This window comes from Bufo gargarizans, chromosome 2 (genome assembly GCF_014858855.1).
Source record: "Bufo gargarizans isolate SCDJY-AF-19 chromosome 2, ASM1485885v1, whole genome shotgun sequence".
Taxonomy (NCBI): Eukaryota; Metazoa; Chordata; class Amphibia; order Anura; family Bufonidae; genus Bufo; species Bufo gargarizans.
The window spans coordinates 347,494,059-347,516,253 of record NC_058081.1 but is presented as its reverse complement, the minus strand read 5'-3'; positions in this window follow the sequence as shown (position 1 = coordinate 347,516,253).

Below are 22,195 nucleotides of genomic sequence, written 5' to 3'. Positions count from 1 at the left end.
GCGAAAAATACGGTACAGTGCAGCAGAGACCAGTGCAGCAGAGACCCTAGTCAGATTATATAGTCGTTATATAGTGTTTTATATTTTAATATGCACCTTGTGTTTTGTTATGCGCGTGAATCAGTCAGCACCGCCCACCCCCTAAGGATTATTTACAAAGCTAGCCGCAGGATCAGCCATAGCTCCAGACTTAGTCTATCTTGGATGTGGTGATACATTGGAGATCCCAGCATGCATCTGTGGTTGCCGGGCCTCCAATGAGTCCCTGAACCTTGTGAGGAGGAGTAGGCTACCTCCAGGTACACCTGCATTTAATTTATCGACTGAATCAATATGCTTCCATTTGGAGACTCATATAAATAGAGCTAGGACCACACTTTACATAGGTGCCTTGACAGTGGCAGTGTGGCTTCTACATATTTTTGGCCAAAGGTTTTTGCAACTAAAACCTCAGCTTTTAATGTATACTGTTAGGGTAATTTGTTTTGCTGCAAGCCAGCTGGTAGGTGTGCTGGGGATTTTTTGTGTTTTCTATTGTTGTAAGCCTTCCTATGTGCACCCTGCTACCAAGGCTGGTTATAAATTTATGCGGTTACCATCTTTTTCCAGGTCTTAGTTCAGTCTCTCTCCAGGTTTGGTCTGAGGGTGGGAAAGCTCAAGTGTAGGAAAAGTTTGACTAGGACTGAAACCTACAGGAGGCTTCACATGCTGATTGAGGAGGAGGATGTCTACCAAAGGTTCATGGTACTGAAATGGACCTCAGGAGCAAGTCTGGTGTTTCTCCTACTGAAGATCTAATGCCTATAACTATTCAGCTGTGGCTCTAATACCCAGTGTCAGCTTGTGCTCCTAAACATCTAAGTTGTTTTTTGTACATTAAGCCACATTTAGCTCCCCAAAAAACAAGCTTAATGTCACTCCTTTGCCTTGTGGGTAACCAAAATCCATGAAACTTCCAGGATAGGTTTGGGAAGCTGAGATCTTAGGTTCTGCAAAATTTCAAGGCAATTAATTGAGGTTTAGGCACATTATGGTACATTAAGCTCTTTTACATTAAGCTAAATGTTTTCAAAAATGAATAAAATAGTTTAATGTGAATAACTTTTGGTATGTTTTATCAAATTAATCCAAATCTTCAGAATATGTAGGAATAGAGATATTCTAATAGGATGGGAGGTTTGGGGTAAATTGGTTAACATCTGAGTTGTTTTTTTGTACGTTAAGCCACATTAAGCTCCCAAAAAACAATCTTAGTGTCACTCATTTGCCTTGTGGGTAGCAAAATCCATGAAACTTCCAGGATATGTTTGGGAAGCTGGGCCCTTAGGTTGTGCAAAGGCAATTGATTGAGGTTTAGGTACATTATGGTACATTAAGCTCTTTTTACATTAAGCTGTTCACATTAAATGTTTTAGAATTGGAATAAAATAGTTTAATGTGAAATTTTTTTGTTATCTTTTATCAAATGACCCCAAATCTTCAGAATACGTTAGCATAGAGAGAGTCTAGTAGGATGGGAAGTTTCGGGGAAATTGGTTAACATCTGAGTTGTTTTTTGTACGTTAAGCCATATTAAGCTCCCCAAAAAAACAAGCTTAATGTCACATTTCCCTTGTGGGTAACTAAAATCAATGAAACTTCCAGGATAGGTTTGGGAAGCTGAGATCTTAGGTTGTGCAAAGTTTTAAGGCAATTGATTGAGATTTAGGCACATTATAAAAAAAAATTTACTATTTTTTTTGTTTACATCAAAAAATCTTCTTCTGTTTTTTATCTATTTTGACTGATTTATTTCTGCTTTTAATGTAAAGGCAGGGAGTGTTAGGGTTTAGCCATCGAGAGGTGGGGTTGCCCCTTTCGGGGGGGGGGGGTGCTCTGCCTGTAGGCAGAGAGAGAGAGTAAGGGGCACAATAGGGATATACATGTTATTCCCAAGTATACCTGGATCTGGAGTCCAAATTGGAATTTTTGAAAGATAAAGCATTGTAAATATATAGTTACATAGTTAAATAGTTGAAATAGTTGAAAAAAGACAAACGTCCATCAAGTTCAACCAAGGGATAGGTGGGGACTCGAATCCCAGAAGGAAGTGAGACTCAGATTTCTACACGTTTTCATAGGCATTTATGTTTTTTACTTTTAAGAATTCGCCTAAACCCTTTTTTGAAACTGTCTACTTTTCCTGCTGTGACCATGTCTTGAGGAAAGTCTATTCCACAGATTCACAGTTCTTACAGTAAAGAAGCTTTGACGCTTCTGGAGACTGAACTTTTTCTTCTTCAGAGTGTTCAAGTCAGCTTGTAATTTGTGGACATCTTTCATAGAATGTACAGTTCTACACATTTTAGTGTCATCTACAAAAATAGATATGGTGCTATTAATCCCGTCCTCAATATCATTTAATAAATAAATTAAATAATAAAGGGCCCAGCACTGAACCTTGGGGTACACCACTTATAACCTGGGACCATTCTGAATACGAATCATTGACCACAACTATCTGGACACGGTCCTTAAGACAGGTTTCAATCCAATTATAAACTATACTTTCCAAGCCAATGGACCTTACTTTACTTATTAAGCGTCTATGAGGGACATAATCAAAAGCCTTTGCAAAATCCAAAAACAGTACATCCACAGCCGCCCCTCTGTCCAGGCTACTACTCACCTCCTCATAAAAACAAATCAGGTTAGTCTGACAACTTCTGTCCTTGGTAAACCCATGCTGGCTATCACTTATAATATTATTAATAGTCACATACTCCTGTATATAGTCCCTTAAGATTCCTTCAAACATTTTTCCCACACGAGAAGTTAAACTAACTGGTCTATAATTACATGTGGAGAACCTTGATCCTTTTTTAAATATGGGCACCACGTTTGCCTTGCGCCAATCACTTGGCACTGTAACAGTCCCTAGAGAATCCTTAAAAATTATAAACAGGGGCACAGCAATGACTGAACAGAGCTCTTTAGGCACTCTTGGGTGTAATCCATCTGGACCCATAGTTTTGTTCACATTTACCCTATTTAACTTCTCTTGGACCATATCTACAGTTAGCCAATTGAGTATATCACTGGATGTACTAACAACCCCGGCGCCACAGATATCAGCTCCTTTCTCTTTTTTTTGTATATACAGAGCTGAAAAAAACTATTTAGGAACTCTGCCTTTTCCTTATCTTCAGTGACTACCCCCCCATTACCATTATTTAGGGGACCTACCTGCTCAGACCTAGGTTTTTTAGCATTTATATATTTAAAAAATCTTTTGAGATTTGTTATGCTTTCTTTTGTTACCTGCTGTTCGTTTTGTATCTTTGCTAATTTTATCTCATTTTTGCAGATTTTATTAAACCCTTTGTAATCTTCAAACGCTACAGCTGACCCCTCAGATTAGTATTTTTTAAATAACCTCTTTTTGTCTTTTATTGCTCTTTTTACAGTAGCTGTAAGCCATGGGGGTTTAATTTTAGCCGTTTATACTTGTTACCTAAAGGGATACATTTTTTTGTGCAATTACTCAATGTGGATTTTAAGCTCCCATTTATCCTCTGTATTATTATGTGACAGTAGGTGCTTCCAGTCTATGTCCTGAAATTCTGCCCTCAACCCAGGGAAATTAGCTTTTTTGAAATTCAGTGTCTTTGCTCTGCCTGACAGAGTATGTTTCACATAGTTTAGGGGGAATATAATTATATTGTGGTCACTATTACCTAGTGTTTCTCGAACAGTAACATTACCAACAAGCTCTGCATCGTTAGAAATTACCAGATCCGACAGAGCATAGCCCCAAGTGGGAGTTTCTACAAAAAGGCCCATAAAGTGGTCCTGCAGCAAGTTTCTCCCATTTGCAGTTGAGGCAGAACGATGACCCCAGTCAATGTCTGGGAAGTTAAAATCTCCCATTATGACTACTGTACCAGCCTGTGCCGCCCGCTCTATTTGGTTATACAGTTGCGTTTCTATCTCTTCTGTGATGTTAGTGGGTCTATAGATTACACCAAGTATTATTTTTTCAGTGTTTATATCCCTTTGAACTTCCACCCTTAAGGTTTCCACATCCTCACCATCCTCATGCACAATTGCCTCTTTCACACTTGTCTTCAGATCACTCCTCACATACAGGCACACGTCACCACCTTTTCTATTGACCCGGTCTTTCCTAAATAGTGTAAAAAACTCAACATTAACAGCCCAGTTATGCGAAGAGTCCAACCATGTCTTAGCCACACCAACTACATCTATGTGTTCTTCTAGTACCATAGCCTCCAGCTCCCCCATTTTTCTACCTAGACTTCTGGCATTTGTAAAAATACATTTTAAATTACTATTATCTGTAAAGTGATTATCCGGGATATTTTGGTTACCTTGGTTAATTTTTGTATGTAACAGGTTCTTGTTACCAGCAGTTCTAATTTTTATAAATGTATAGTTATTCCCAATCTTCTCCCTATTTTCCTTGCAAACCCAGCCCCCACTAGATCCCCACTGTCCCCTTCTATAACTCACTCTCTATCTACACTATCTACCCCCTTATTAGAATGACACCTTCCCCTCAGATCCTAGTTTAAAAGCTCCTCCAGCCGTCTAACCATTTTTTCCCCCAGGGCAGTTGCACCCCCCCATTGAGGTGCAGCCTGTCCCTACTGTAGAGCCTGTAACTGACAGCGAAGTTGGCCCAGTTCTCCATGAACCCAAACCCTTCCTTCCTGCACCAGCTTCTGAGCCACTTATTTAACTCCCTAAGCTCCCGTTGTCTCTCTGGTGACGCTCGTGGCACTGGTAGTATTTCTGAAAACCTTTTACTACCTTGGAGGTCCTGGACTTGAGCTTTTTACCTAGCTCCCTAAAATCATTTTTAACTACTTCAGCCCCGCTAGGTGAAACCCCCTTCATGACCAGAGCACTTTTTACACTTCGGCACTACACTACTTTCACCGTTTATCGCTCGTTAATGCAACTTACCATACAAATGAATTTTACCTCCTTTTCTTCTCACTAATAGAGCTTTCATTTGGTGGTATTTCATTGCTGCTGGCATTTTTACTTTTTTTGTTATTAATCAAAATGTAACGATTTTGTTGCAAAAAAATGACATTTTTCACTTTCAGCTGTAAAATTTTGCAAAAAAAACGACATCCATATATAAATTTTTCGCCAAATTTATTGTTCTACATGTCTTTGATAAAAAAAAAATGTTTGGGCAAAAAAAAAATGGTTTGGGTAAAAGTTATAGCATTTACAAACTATGGTACAAAAATGTGAATTTCCGCTTTTTGAAACAGCTCTGACTTTCTGAGCACCTGTCATGATTCCTGAGGTTCTACAATGCCCAAACAGTAGAAAACCCCCACAAATGACCCCATTTCGGAAAGTAGACACCCTAAGGTATTCGCTGATGGGCATAGTGAGTTCATAGAACTTTTTATTTTTTGTCACAAGTTAGCGGAAAATGATGATGATTTTATTTTTTTTATTTTTTCTTACAAAGTCTCATATTCCACTAACTTGCGACAAAAAATAAAAAATTCTAGGAACTCACCATGCCCCTCACAGAATACCTTGGGTTGTCTTCTTTCCAAAATGGGGTCACTTGTGGGGTAGTTATACTGCCCTGGCAATTTAGGGGCCCAAATGTGTGAGAAGAACTTTGCAATCAAAATGTGTAAAAAAATGACCGGTGAAATCCAAAAGGTGCACTTTGGAATATGTGCCCCTTTGCCCACCTTGGCAGCAAAAAAGTGTGACACATCTGGTATCGCCGTACTCAGGAGAAGTTGGGGAATGTGTTTTGGGGTGTCATTTTACATATACCCATGCTGGGTGAGAAAAATATCTTGGTCAAATGCCAACTTTGTATAAATAAATGGGAAAAGTTGTCTTTTGCCAAGATATTTCTCTCATCCAGCATGGGTATATGTAAAATGACACCGCAAAACACATTCCCCAACTTCTCCTGAGTACGGCGATACCAGATGTGTCACACTTTTTTGCTGCCAAGGTGGGCAAAGGGGCACATATTCCAAAGTGCACCTTTCAGATTTTGCAGGCCATTTGTTACACATTTTGATTGCAAGGTACTTCTCACACATTTGGGCCCCTAAATTGCCAGGGCAGTATAACTACGCCACAAGTGACCCCATTTTGGAAAGAAGACACCCCAAGGTATTCCGTGAGGGGCATGGCGAGTTCCTAGAATTTTTTATTTTTTGTCACAAGTTAGCGGAAAATGATGTTTTTTTTTTCTCTTTTTTCCTTACAAAGTCTCATATTCCACTAACTTGCGACAAAAAATAAAAAATTCTATGAACTCGCCATGCCCCTCACGGAATACCTTGGGGTGTCTTCTTTCCGAAATGGGGTCACTTGTGGCGTAGTTATACTGCCCTGGCGATTTAGGGGCCCATATGTGTGAGAAGTACTTTGCAATCAAAATCTGTAAAAAATGACCGGTGAAATCCGAAAGGTGCACTTTGGAATATGTGCCCCTTTGCCCACCTTGGCAGCAAAAAAGTGTCACACATCTGGTATCGCCGTACTCAGGAGAAGTTGGGGAATGTGTTTTGGGGTGTCATTTTACATATACCCATGCTGGGTAAGAGAAATATCTTGGCAAAAGACAACTTTTCCCATTTTTTTATACAAAGTTGGCATTTGACCAAGATATTTTTCTCACCCAGCATGGGTATATGTAAAATGACACCCCAAAACACATTCCCCAACTTCTCCTGAGTACGGCGATACCAGATGTGTGACACTTTTTTGCAGCCTAGATGCGCAAAGGGGCCCAAATTCCTTTTAGGAGGGCATTTTTAGACATTTGGATCCCAGACTTCTTCTCACGCTTTAGGGCCCCTAAAAAGCCAGGGCAGTATAAATACCCGACATGTGACCCCACTTTGGAAAGAAGACACCCCAAGGTATCCAATGAGGGGCCTGGCAAGTTCATAGAATTTTTTTTTTTTTTGCATAAGTTAGTGGAAATGTTTTTTTTTTTTTTTTTCTCACAAAGTCTCACTTTCCGCTAACTTAGGACAAAAATTTAAATCTTTCATGGACTCAATATGCCCCTCAGCAAATACCTTGGGGTGTCTTCTTTCCAAAATGGGGTCAGTTGTGGGGTGTTTGTACTGCCCTGGCATTTGAGGGTCTCCGCAATCATTACATGTATGGTCAGCATTAGGAGTTTCTGCTATTCTCCTTATATTGAGCATACAGGTAATGAGATTTTTTTTTTCCGTTCAGCCTCTGGGCTGAAAGAAAAAAATGAACGGCACAGATTTCTTCATTCGCATCGATCAATGTGGATGAAAAAATCTCTGCCAAAAAAAAAAAATCCATACCCACTCCGCCCTACATCCATACCCACTTAGCTCGTATGCCCTGGCAAACCAGATTTCTCCTTCACATCAATCGATGTGGATGAATAAATCATTGCCGGGATTTTTTATTTTTATTTTTTTTATATATATATATATACAAAGTGCTTGCCAAAGCATAGGAACGCCGCCTCCTCCTCAGCTCGTATGCCTCGGCAAACGTATCTGTCACTGCAGAGGAGAAAATCCCGTCTTGCAGCGCCGCATACACCGACTTGCGTGTAATCTGACAGCAGCGCAATGCTTCTGTCAGAATGCACATCGGTGCTGCAGCTAGTCAATCGGTTGGTCCACCTGGAAGGTAAAAAAATAAAAAAATAAAAAAAAACAGGCCGCAACGCAATAATTTTATTAACTTTGCAACAGAACATGTAACTTTAACTTTTTTAACTGAACATTAACGTGTTTGCTTACTGGTGTGTTTTTTTTTTTTTGTTTTTTTTTACCTTTATAGAACAAACCTCTCCTTCCCCATGGGTCAATGTGCAAAGCGCAAATCGCCCAAAGATGTGGCGAAGTGCGTTATGCACTTTGTCCCATGTGAAAGGAGACGTTTGCAGCAGCAGTGAGTGAATGGGCCCTAATAGCCCTGTGTGCCTGTCCTGGTGAGATGATCCCTATGCTAATAGTGTACCTGTGAGTGGTACTTCCGGAAACACTCTCCAAAGCATAGGGCAGGGTGGTCCGGACAGTCAGGACAGAAATAGCGGGTGTCACGCCTTATTCCACTCCTGCTACAGACACGACATCTTTTTCGGGGTGACTGTTGGGTTGAGGTACCAGGAACGACATTGGGGAAATGTCGCTCGTGTAGACGGCTAACTACACTGGTGGTTGGGGCCACGGAACCTCCTGGATACAGGAGGTTCTCGATGATCTCTTCCTGAAATTTGAGGAAGGATCCAGTTCTCCCAGCCTTACTGTAGAGAACAAAACTATTGTACAGAGCCAATTGAATTAAATATACAGACACCTTCTTATACCAGCGTCTGGTGCGTCGGGAAACTAAATACGGAGACAACATCTGGTCATTGAAGTCGACCCCTCCCATGTGGAGGTTATAGTCGTGGACTGAGAGGGGCTTTTCAATGACACGGGTTGCTCGCTCAATTTGTATTGTCGTGTCTGCGTGAATGGAGGAGAGCATGTAAACGTCACGCTTGTCTCTCCATTTCACCGCGAGCAGTTCTTCGTTACACAGTGCGGCCCTCTGCCCCCTTCCAAGACGGGTGGTAACGAGCCGTTGGGGGAAGCCCGCGCGACTAGTTCGCGCGGTACCACAGGCGCCAATCCGTTCTAGAAACAAATGCCTAAAGAGGGCCACACTTGTGTAAAAATTGTCCACATAAAGATGGTACCCCTTGCCGAATAAGGGTGACACCAAGTCCCAAACTGTCTTCCCACTGCTCCCCAGGTAGTCAGGGCAACCGACCGGCTCCAGGGTCTGATCTTTTCCCTCATAGACCCGAAATTTGTGGGTATAGCCTGTGGCCCTTTCACAGAGCTTATACAATTTGACCCCATACCGGGCGCGCTTGCTTGGGATGTATTGTTTGAAGCCAAGGCGCCCGGTAAAATGTACCAGGGACTCGTCTATGCAGATGTTTTGCTCTGGGGTATAAATATCTGCAAATTTCTGGTTGAAATGGTCTATGAGGGGCCGAATTTTGTGGAGCCGGTCAAAAGCAGGGTGGCCCCTGGGACGGGAGGCGGTGTTGTCACTAAAGTGCAGGAACCGCAGGATGGCCTCAAAACGTGCCCTGGACATGGCAGCAGAGAACATGGGCATGTGATGAATCGGGTTTGTGGACCAATATGACCGCAATTCATGCTTTTTTGTCAGGCCCATGTTGAGGAGGAGGCCCAGAAAAGTTTTAAGTTCGGAAACTTGGACTGGTTTCCACCGGAAAGGCTGGGCATAAAAGCTTCCCGGGTTAGCGGTGATAAATTGTGTGGCATACCTGTTTGTTTCGGCCACAACTATGTCTAAAAGCTCCGCAGTCAAGAACAGCTCAAAAAATCCCAGGGCCGAACCGATCTGAGCCGTCTCAACCCGAACTCCAGACTGGGCAGTGAAAGGGAAAACTACAGGTGCGGCTGAAGTTGGGGACTGCCAATCAGGGTTTGCCAGCACCTCTGGGATTCTAGGGGCTCTACGGGCACGTCTTTGCGGTGGCTGCGACGGGGTCACTACTGCACGTGCCACCGTACCAGCTTCAACTGCCCTTCTGGTGCTCGCTACTTCACCAGGTTGTACGGCAGTGCTGGTACTAGGTCCAGGGAGGGCTGGGCTGCTGGTGTATGCCTCACCACGTAATCCGACAGCACCAGCCCCACTCTGCTGCTCTTGAAGCGGATCCTGCGCAACCTGCGGTCTAGCGACACGGGGCCGGGTACGCCTGGTGGTATCAGGGACCTCAGCCTCCTCGTCCGAACTTTGGGTCAGAGAGCCACTGCTTTCTACAGGTTCGTATTCTGACCCGCTGGATTCATCAGATGAGGGTTCCCACTCCTCATCCGACTGGGTCAGAAGCCTGTAGGCCTCTTCAGAAGAATACCCCCTGTTAGACATGTGGGCAACTAAATTTAGGGGTATTCCCTGAGACTACCCAAGAAAAAAAAAGCAAGCCTGTCTTACAAAGGGGAGGCTAGCGAAGTACCGGAGGCCGCTGCGGTTGATAAAAAATATCAAAACTGATTTTTTTATCGCCGCAGTGCGTGTAAAGTGAATGTGCAGTGATCCAAAAAATTTTTTTTTTTGTCACTGCGGTGCGGCGGGTGTGGGCGCACTGCGTTTTGGGTGGAGGGCGAACTAAAGTGACACTAGTACTATTATAGATCTGACCGTGATCAGTTTTGATCACTTCCAGATACTATAAAAGTACAAATGCTGATTAGCGATACGCTAATCAGCGAATAACGGACTGCGGTGCGGTGGGCTGGGCGCTAACTGATCGCTAACTACCTAACCAAGGGACCTAAACTATACCTAAAACCTAACGGTCAATAACAGTGGAAAAAAAAAGTGACAGTTTGCACTGATCACTTTTTTCTTTTCACTTGTGATTGACAGGGGTGATCAAAGGGTTAATTGGGGTTCAGGGGGGTGATCAGGGGCTATAGTGTAGTGTTTGGTGTACTCACTGTGAAGCCTGCTCCTCTGCTGGATCCAACCGACGAAAAGAACCAGCAGAGGAGCAGGCAGCCATATAACAGATCATATTTACAAATATGATCTGCTATCTGGCACTTTGATTGGATTTTTTAAAAATCAGCAACCTGCCAGCCACGATCATTGGCTGGCAGGTTGCTGACGAAATACCTCTCGATGAAATGCCGGCGCAAACTGCGCACGCGCGGGCGCATACTCGTGTCATCTCGCGTCTCGCGAGATGACGCGTATATGCGTGACTGTGCGCAGCCCTGCCACCTCCGGACCGCACATCTGCGTTAGGCGGTCCGGAGGTGGTTAAGGACCTTCCATCGTCCACTGACATTGTCATTGGTGCCAATGTGCACCATGACCGCCGGGTCTTCCCCAGCCCCACCCAGCAATCTGTCAATCCGATCCACAATATGTCGAACCCGAGCACCTGGCAGACAGCACACTGTTCGGCATTCACAGTCTCGGCGACAGATGACCCTGTCTGTCCGCCTAATAGAGTCCCCTACCACCAGCATCTGTCTGACCTTTGCTGCACTCCTTTTCCCATCCTTCCTGCAGCATTCATCCTCCTGGTTGCTAGGAGAAATGACCTACTGTTGCTGGCCCTGGGCTTTCATCCCTAATATCAGCCAAACAGGCATATTTACTAGGGCATGTTAGCTCAGGACTAGCCTCCCTGGCGCTTTTCCCTCTACCCCTTCTTTCTACATTAACCCAACTGCTGATCTGATAGTCCTGATCTTGCCCTCCTCCAACCCCCTCCATTTCACTGACCCCAGCCAGTGACTGCACAGTGAGGTCTAAGCCTTTCTCCAGTTTTGCAATGCCCCTAAGTATTTCAAGCTGCTTATTTAGATCCAAGATCAGGGCTTCCAAATATGCAAAATCATTGCATCTAGTGCAAATGTATTCACCCTCAAATGGCTCTTCAAGGCATGCATACATTGCACACTTAGTGGCATTGTTCATGGAGCACATATTTAATGGGGATGAACAGTAAAAAAGTAAAACAGTAAATATGAGTTAGAATTAGACCCTGTCTGTTGCAGTTCAAGGAATAGCTAGAATCAAGACACCAACACACAAGGGAATTCTATACAACCTTAGTTTCCTGCTCCTTGTCTTAAGCTCCCTTTCTTTAACTCCACTTAATCAGAAGCCCACTTCGTACAGCAAGCCTCAGGAAGAGCAAGCTCTAGGAGAGTTCAGTGGTTCAATTTATAGCACCTGGTTGCCCAGGCCACTCCCTTTGATCAAGCAGAAAAAAAAGGGTTTAAATGGCAATACAGAGCAGAGAAAAAAAAAAGTTTTAAATGGCATCCAGTTTATAGGACCTGTATTCAATTCACTCAACATGCCGTGGGTCAACAAACCGTGAGTAAAGGACATATTTTGTCCCACCTCTCGATTATATATATATCTATAACCCTAGCCTCAGCACAAGGTACGGACAAGTCCTGTGAGATCCATGCCTGGTTCATTTTAATGATCGTGGGCTTGTCCACGTTGGCTGGAGACCCAGAAGTTGAATGGGGCAGACCCAACAGTCAGTACGTGTAGGCATTTGCACACGTACTGTTCCACCATGTTGCCAAAATGCTGCTTCCTGCTAAGATGTTCCATATCAGCTGGTGGTGCTGGTTGTTGTGGCATGCTGGCAAAGCTTTTCCAGATTTCAGACATGCTAACCCTCCCTTCTGAGGTGCTGGTGGTGCCCCAGCTGCATTGGCAACTTCTTTCTTCTCCTCCTCTGTCTTGTGCTTCCACTGAGCCCCCGCTGTCAGGTGTGAATGCCATCAGCAGAGCGTCTACCAGTGTGCTCTTGTACTCGTGCATCTTCCGATCACACTTCAGTGATGGAATTAAGCACAGCACGTTTTCCTTGTAGCAGGGATTCAGCAGGGTGGCCACCCAGTAATCAGCACTGGTTAGAATGTGGGCAACTCGGTGGTTGTTGAGCAGGCACTGCAGCATGTAGTCGCTCATGTGTGCCAGGCTGCCCAGAGGCAACGAAAAGCTGTCCTCTGTGGGAGGTGTATCATCTGTGTCCTCTGTATCCCCCCAGCCACGCTCTATTGATGCCCATAAGCTGCTTTGGGTGCAACCCTGCTGTGAACACATGGTTCCTCCTCCTCATCATCCTCTTCCTTCTCATCCAGCAGAACTGTGCACTGGCTGGACAGTTGTGTACTTGGCCTCTGTTGGTACAGGAACCCACCCTCCAAGCCACTTGTGAATGACTGGCCTGATAACCATGGAAATGATCCTTTTTTCTCCTCCTCTTCCTTCTGTGTCACATCCTCTTCCATCATCGCCCAAAGTGTTTTTTAAAGGAGACATAGTGGGATAACGCTGAGGACTGCATCATCGCCACTGGTCATGTTGGTGGAGTACTCAAAACAGCGCAACATGGCACACAAGTCCTGCATGGAGGCCCACTCGGTGGTGATAAAGTGGTGCTGTTCTGCAGAGCGACTCACCCGTATGTGCTTCAGCTGAAACATCACTATTGCCTACTGCTGCTCGCACATTCTCCCCAGCATGTGCAAGGTGGAGTTTCACCTTGTGGGTACGTTGCATAGGAGGCAATGAGCGTGAAGGCCGAAGTTATGCTGCAGCGCAAACAGGCAAGCAACAGCAGTGTGAGAACGCAGATAGTGTGCACAGACGGCCCTCACTTTCTCCAGCAGCTCTGAAATATCCAGGTAATTTTTCAGGAAACCTCTGCACCAAATTCAGCACATGCGCCAGGCAAGGGATGTGCGTAAAACCGGCTAGCTGAAGAGCTGCTACGAGATTTTGCCCATTATCGCACACCACCAGGCCAGGCTTGAGGCTGAGCGGCACCAACCACTCATCGGTCTGTTGTTCCATGCCCGTCCACAGCTTCTGCACGGTGTGGTTTTTTTCCCCCAAATAGATGAGTTTCAAAACAGCCTGCTGTCGTTTCCACCTGGCTGTGCTGAAGTTGGTGGAGAAGGTTTTTCAGATGTGTACTCCACTGCACCTCGTGCTTTGCATTTAGATTCCTGGTCATGCAGGTGGTGCTCAGGTTTAGAACATTTATGCCTCTCTTCAGGCTCTGATTGCACAGTGTGCAAACCACTCGTGTCTTGTCCTCAGCACATTGAAGAACTGCCACGCCAGGGAACTCCTTGGAGCTGGCTTTGGTGTGCTCAGTCCCTGGGTGCAGTGGGCAGTAGCGGGCATACTGGCTAGGGGACAGCCACTCTGCTTTTGCACCCGGCTCCCTCTTTTGCTGTGCGGCTGGCACTGTGTGACCACCATCTCTTCTTCCGAACTGCACAATTCATTTGCATGACCTTGATTCCATGTGGGGTCTAGGACCTCATCATCCTCCACATCATCTTCCACCCACTTTTTACCCCTGCCCCCCTTGCCTGTCTGCACATGGCAGAAAGCCGCAGCAGTTGGCACCTGTGTTTCGTCATCATCAGAGACGTGCTGCGGTGGTCCTTCCATGTCCACATCCTAAAGCATAAGTGGTTGGGCATCAGTGCACTCAATCTCTTCCACTTCTGGAGCAGGGCTAGGTGGATTGCCCACGGAAACCCTGACAGCAGAGTCTGCTGCAGACTGCTGCATGACTTGGGTCTCAGACTGCTTGGCTGATTTGCAAGGGAGTGAGGTGAAAGACAGATGCCCATGGGCTGCAGGTGCCAACTCTGCTGTTTCAGCAGGGGACCGAGTGGGAGACAATGTGAAGGAACTGGAGGCACTGTCAGTCATCCAATCTACTACCGTCTCTACGTGTTCTGGCCTCACCATTCGTACACCGGGTATTCGGGCCTACAAAATTACACTGAACATCCTGTCGCCTATGTGCACCTCAGGAATTCGTTTCATTTGGGTGTGTAGCTGGCACAGATCGACCACATCCTCTCCCTGCAAAGTGGGTTTTGGCAATTTTCTTAAAAATTTTAAGAATTGCTTCTAAACTTCTAAGCCTTCTAATGTCCTAAAAAAATAAAACGACATTTCCAAAATGATGCCAACATAAAGTAGACATATGGGGTGTGTTAAATAATAAATATTTTATGAGGTATCACTTTCTGTTTTAAAAGCAGAGAAATTGAAATTTAGAAAATTGCTAATTTTTCAAAATTTTGGGTAAATCTGGGATTTTTTCATAAATAAAGGTGAAATATATTGACTCAAATTTATGACTATCATGAAGTACAATGTGTCACGAGAAAACAGTCTCTGAATGACTTGGATAAGTAAAGGCGTTCCAAAGTTATTACACATAAAGTGAGATATGTCAGTTTTGCAAAATTAGGCCTGGTCAGGAAGGGGGCAAATGGCCCAGATGGCAAGTGGTTAACAAAGAAAACTCCAACTTCTCATTCCCCCCTCCCAAATCAGTACACCAATCCTCCCAAGCCCCCCAGGCCATCATATACATAGCCCACGTCCCCGGCGCCAATGACGCTTAGATGAGCCCCGTTACGGTTCCTCCAACAGATCCCACAGGCACAAGCATTAAGCGACAAACACTCCAACACCAAGCGCTACAGCAGCCTCACCACTAACGGAAACGATGCTGACAATCCATTGATTGCATGAACCACCCCCATATTGTCGCAGTGGAAACGTATCTTCCTATCCCGAAAACGCTCCCCCCACAACAAAACCGCCAACATGATGGGAAATAACTCCAATAAGGCCAAATTCTTCACCCAGCCCCGCTCCACCCACACAACCGGCCAAACCCCAGCACACCATTGATCCCCACAGAAGGCCCCCAAAACCCGAACCCCCTGCCGAGTCAGTAAACAATTCAAAATCAAATGAATCAACAACTTACCCTATGAACAGCGAGCGACCATTATACTGGTCCAGAAATGAACTGCACACCTGCAAGTCCGCTCACAATTCTCTCCCCAACCGATGTAATGATGTGGGACGACCACCCCCCACGGTCGCCTGCGCTAAGCGCCTGCAGAACACCCGGCCCATGGGCATGATCCGACAAGCGAAATTGAGCTTCCCCAGCATCGAATGAAGCTCCCTCAACTGTAACTTCTTCACCCATCTCGCCCTAGCCACCAGCCCCTTCAAATCCTCCAGCTTATCCCCCGGCAATCTTCACTCCATTCTCACTGACTATCAATGACTATCCCTAGGAAGCTCAATTGTGTCACCGGCCCAACCGTCTTTTCTTTGACCAATGGGACCCTAAACTTATCAAAAAGCGAACTCAACATCTCCAACAATAATGCACAAACCCGTGACCCCGGGAGGGCGATAAACAAAAAATCGTCCAGATAATGAATCAGCGTTTCACTACCTGACGAGTCCACGACTGCCCACTCCAAAAACGAGCTGAATGTTTTAAAGTAGGCACACGACAGCACACACCCCATGGGTAGACAGCGATCTACCAAAAAACAAAACATCCCAAAAACACCCCAACAAATGCTGACACTCAGGATGAACCGGCAGCAACCTAATCGCCGCTTAGATGTCGGTTTTCGCCATCAGAACACCGATCCCAAAACGCTTTAACCAACCCACCTCCGCGTCAAACGACGTATAAACCACTGAACAAACCGCAGGGTCAATACCGTCGTTGACTGAGGACCCCCTCGGAAATGACAGATGATGGATAAGGCAAAACTTATTTGCCTCCTTTTTGGGAACAACTCCCAACGGCGACACCTGTAAAAATTAAAAATGGGTGGCTCCGAAAACGGGCCCGCCATCCACCCCCGCGCCACTTCCTTCCCCAGCTTCTTCCCCACAACTCCCTAGCTGACCGCAGATTCTTCCTAAGCAACACAGCCTCCCCGGCACGAACAGAATCCTAAAACCCTAACCCCAACAACCCCGCTGCCCCTCTATCGGGCTACCAATCAAGATATGGCTGCATCCTTTCCAGCCGCACCTGTGTCACCCCCTTTACCATTACCATCTCCCCCTCTTTGTTTACTGCTTCTAAAACATCTCACCGCCCCATGACTCCCTCCACAACCTGAACATTCGTGCTTAAATTTACATTTAACCCCCGAACCGACAGTTTCCTTCATTATAGGAGAAACACAGGCCCCTAGCTGAGGCCGCTGCCGTATTGCGCATCCCCCCACTGCTCCGCTCCCACCAAAAGGGCTGCCCCGACTGCACCGGGGCTGTAACTTTCAACCACAAGGCAATATCCTTGTGGTCCCACGGCATTTCCGGACGCACCGCCTTCCGCTGACGCAACTGCTCATCATATCTTAACCAAGCCACTCCCCCATATACCCGAAAAGCCTCACCAATTGTGTCCAGATAACAAAAAAACAAAAAATACAAGCCTTCGGCGCCTTAAATTTGCAAACGTCCGCAGTATCAATCTAAAACTGCGTTTCTCCTCCTCCTCCTTCTTACCCTCGTCCCTGTGTACTCTATCCAAATTGAAGCGCTCTAAGGGAAGCAGGGAAAATATCTCAACATAGTCTCCCTTCCAAATCTGCTCCCTAACCTCAGGCTTCAAATAAGCCCCCAACGGACCCTCAAAACAGACATAAACCTCCCCTTTTGCCTTATCATCCACCTGTACGTTATCTTCCTCCACATCTGCCCCCACCTGCGTCTGCACCAACACCCCTATGCCAGGAAACCCCCGCCGCTGCTCCCCCACCGAACCCACGCCTGCCGCTAAGCCCTGCACCCCCCAAGCCTGCAAAGGTGCCCCCCCCGCTCATCCCCCAACTAGCCACCAACCCCGCCAAACCCCCCAACAGTTGCCCCAGGCCCTTGCTTAAATCGAACTGGGGGCCACCCCCCGCCCCAGCCCCCATGCCCTGCACTACCTGCGCAAGTGGTCCCCAAACAATCTCACCTGGCTGCCTGGGTGCTGTGTGCCCATCAGCCGCAAATCCTGAATCTGGATGACCTTCCCTCTGCGCTGTGCTGTTCGATCCCATGACGCCGCCAACATCCTGCTGTCCCCTGGGCACACTGGGACCAGGGGACGTCATCTACAGGCTGGCTGATGAAGCTGGAACTCACATCTTGACCTTGCCTCCTGGCAAGGCAGGAACTCAATCTGTAGCATGTCCCCCTTGCTGGCCCTGCCTCTGGACTCCTGCTGTCTCTTGCGGTCTCCTGTCCCCTGGCCCCGGACAGACCAGGGACGCTGGGGTTAATCAACGCTTCACACATGCTCCTGTGGACGGAGCTTTCTTCCCTGCCTGGATCCAGGGGCCTGCTGCCACCGGACACCATACTGGCAGCAGCCCCGCGCTGGAAACGCGACCTCCCACGCCGAGGGGCCGCCTCTGTGCCCAGAGTTACAGAGGCGCCCGCAGTACCAGGTTCTGCTCTCCCGATGTCGCCGCTCGCTGATGGACATGGCCGGGCCCGGCCACCCCCAAGGCTCTGCCTACAGGTAGGATTCCTCCCACGTCGGGGCCTGGATGGAGCCAGCATCAGTGGCACCCGACGCGGAGGGTCCCGCAAGGGGCTCCGGATATGGCTCTGAGCCCGAGGAGGGAAGAGGATGGGGATAAGCGCGTCGGCGGCCTGGCGGGTGGGCGAGGTGGAATGGGAACCTCACCCATCCCCCTCAGCAGCAGCTGCACTTGCTCTTGGGCCCACGCCGAGCCCTTCACCTCCGCTGCTGCCCGGAAATCACGTATTGCCGCTTCAAACTGCTCCATGATCTCCACAGGTACCGCCAGCTTCTTTCTAACCTAAAATGGCTCCCTGCCTTGTTCTTCCCTGCTGTATTTAACCCCTTAACTCCTCCCCCTTACTTAAACTGACCTATCCTAACCCATTGCCCACCCTTTAGCCCCTTTCCCCCCCCCCCCCTCTAACCTCGTCCTCCAATCCCACTAACTCCGGGCTCTCTAACCAAACCCCCGTCATGGGGGTCTACCCTAAAGGGGGCTTTGAATGTCTCTAATGTCTCATTTGAGGATTGGATTGGGATAAGTGGAAGGGCAGTGATTCCTGAAACCAACACATTTAACATAATTTATGCCTGAAAACTGGCATAAATCATCATTTAAATCTATGCCAGTCCATATTTGGTATAGATTTCATCTTCTGTTGCACAGGCAGCAAAAGATGCGACAAATCCATTGAGAGGAGTGTTCCTCAAAAATTTTGGTGTATGTGTTACAAACCGTATTTTGTGCACAAAATGTGACTTTTTGAGATTTTCAACTGCTAAGGTAATTTTTTTACAAAACTTAGTACGACTTAAAGGGTTATCCCGATCTCAGACATTGGGAGTATTTTCCTAGGATATGCCCCCAATGTTTGATAGGTGTGGGTGCAGTGGCCGGATTTGGGGTGGTCCCAACGATACATGGGTCCCCTGGACACCTTCGAGGTATCACCAACCGCGTGTTTCTGCTCTCCATTGGAGTCAGGGTCTACAGTAAATCAGTGGGCTTCTTTACTGGTGGAATTCAGGTTCAAAACAATACAGGCGAGGCAATGGGCTGGCTTCTTCAGTCTCCGCTGCACAAACTCAGCACAAACAATTGCAAAGTTACCACACTCGCCTAGCATAGACTTAAATTAGAGATTAAATGTTACTCAATAGCAATGACACTGCATTTTTTTCCAGACAAAAACAAGTTATCAGACATAACAACAAAGGAAAAATCAAACATTCAAAAGATCAGTCTGTCTGATTTTGGTGGTAAACAAGTCTGACTTTTTCCCTCCAAAACATAATCTTCTTTTAACCCTATGGGAGCTTTGGAAAATTACCAGCTTCTCATTCAAAGTCCCAAAAGTCTCTCATTTTTCATTAACCATTTCCATAGAGCCTTGCAAATACAGTGCAAATAAACAGGATATATATCACAACATACATATACAATGCCGTTGAAGAGTAATAAACAGTATAAGTTAACCCTTTCAAGAGAAATAAAGCAAGAAGTTTCAACTTTGCATAGGGGAAACGGGGGAAACTGTCCAGACTTCACAGAACCCCTACTCCAGAGCACTACATGGGTCCCACCTTTGGGAACCACCTCTACTTAGAACCGAGTCCACAAAGACCTGGAGGAGAGCATCGAACATAGCCAAATGCTGGCTCTCATTAATTAAAATGGGACTTTTTAAAATAGCTGAGCATCCTGCTAGTTTTTTCAGGCACTCCCATAGGAATTAATGGAGAGCGACCGTGCATGCTGGCTCCATTCTAAGAGGTTGACCTGCACCTATCAGACATTGGGGACATCTCCTAGTACACACCCCCAATGCCTGAGATATGAATAACAGAAGAGAATTGAGCTTTCTCAGCACAAGATGGGACAATGTTAATAAAAAGGGTCATCCCATCTCAGCCTTTCATGGCTGCGAGGAATTACGGAAAATTGCATTGAATGGGAGCTATCCAAATAGCATAACTTGTTCTCCTGCGCTGTTTGTGTATGTTCCATTGACTTCTATGGGAGTTATGGAAACAGTGGAGTGCTGGCTACTTGGCTGTTTCCATAACTTTGTCTCTCCTGGCCAACACTTGCTGTGGTTAATCCCCTCTAAGCCATCAAAGACGAAGGTGGGACAACTGTTTCAAGAGGCATCTAACACCATTCTTTAGTAAATGCACCTCATTGACCATCAAAGCAAAAAAAATAAAAAATCATAGCATTCAGATTACAAGGTTTGGAGTCAGTACATATAACTTTGCAGAAATAAAAATATATATGTACATAGGCAGTCATTAATTATTAGTTTTATGCCACTTTTTGGCATATTTAAGTTGCAGATTTTGTCTCAATTGTGTTTTTTGACAAAATCTCTTTACCCCACTCATGTCACTGTGGTGTGGAAGAGGGCGGGGTGGCTGGCCTGTCTCATTTATTATTTTCCACACCAATTTTTGGCATGGAAAATGGTCTTAAACTACATTAGCAAGGAAGCCAAAGTTATGCAGAGGCGTATAAGTCGCCGGTCTTAAAGGGTTTCTACTACCACATTTTGACCTAATTAGCTGTCAGACACTAGCGATCTGCTAATGTCTGCTGTACCTAACCATGCTATTGTAATCCCTTTCTCTGCAGAGGTTACCCTAAAAAACAAACTTTTATTGCTATGCAAATGAGCCTCTAGGTGCTATGGGGGCGTCTTTTCAGCAACTAGAGGCTCCTTCTACTCACCATGTCTGCCGCCCAGCTCGTCCCTCCAGCCCGCCTATCTCTAGATTAACAGCCTCCATCGCGGCCGAATACTCGCACCTGCGCCGTGTATGTCTGTATTTTGCGCAGGCGCAGTGACTGTCAGACCGCTCACTGCGCCTGCGCATCTCCACTGCGCCTGCGCATCTCCACTGCTTGAGGTCGGGCATTGTCTGTTCTTGGGAGCACTCTGACGTCATCAGCGCAGGCGCAGTGGAGATGCTGGCGCAGTGAGCGGTCCGACAGTCACTGGGCCTGCGCCGAATACAGACGCAAACGGCGAAGGCGTGAGAATTTGGCCGAGATGGAGGCTGTCAATCTAGAGATGGGCGGCTGGAGGGACGAGCTGGGCGGCAGACATGGTGAGTAGACAGAGCCTCTAGGTGCTGAAAAGACGCCCCCATAGCAACTAGAGGCTCATTTGCATAGCAATAAAAGTTTGTTTTTTAGGGTAACCGCTGCAGAGAAAGGGATTACAATAGCATTGTTAGGTACAGCAGACACTAGCAGATCGCTAGTATCTGACAGCTAATTAGGTCAAAATGTGATGGTAGAAACCCTTTAATAAATGTCCCCGATGGTTTATATCAAATAAAAATCTCAATAGTTTTAGTAACAGTTCAGAAGATGCATGTACTAAAAACATAGTCGATTGACAACATCCATTTAATGTAATTCCTTGAGAGTCTTGTTTTATGCATATTGACAAGTCCTCTGTCTCCATTCAGGACACTATCTCAATACTTGCTATAACTGGACAGATGTGGACTGTGATAGATTGTGGGAACACTTACTAAACAATAGAGGCCTTTATTTTGCAAACCTTAATCTATCTCCTATTGAGGAGTCTGACAGTACAGCCCTATAAGCCAATTAAAATCAACACAAGAGTGCATCTCTATGATGTACCTACCTCAATTTGTTACTGAATAGATGAAGATGGAACTGTTCAGAAGCTCATGCAGAAGCTGACTTGAGCACTTGTGTAAACGTTGAGATGTAAATTTGCTGAGAGAAGGAAATCTAGATATATGTTTTTGATCCCTTGTTAAATTAATCATCCAGTAACGTGCTTACACAAAAAAGTATACTAATACTGCTAGAAATAAGATTCACAAAACATATACAATATGCAGTTTTCAGAAAGTATTAATAATACTGCCATATAAAACTAATGAGAAAATGGTGTATTTTAAAAATTTGAGCTAAAAGAAAAAATGCACAGTTACGTGGGTATTCTAGTAAATTAGTATCACACACATAAATTACAGTGCTTTGTGTTAACTGACGTTGTCTCTTATGAAACCCAAGTATGCAATATGACTGATCATTAAATAAGGAATCGACAATTTAACATAATTATTATGCAAATTCCAAATACAGTATAATAGCAGTATGGTTTAAGCATACTGTACCACTATCATGCTTTCTGATTAAACTACTTTGAAGTCAGAAATGTGTGGGTTCGTTTCAAGTATCTGTACAAAAGTATAGGGATTTGT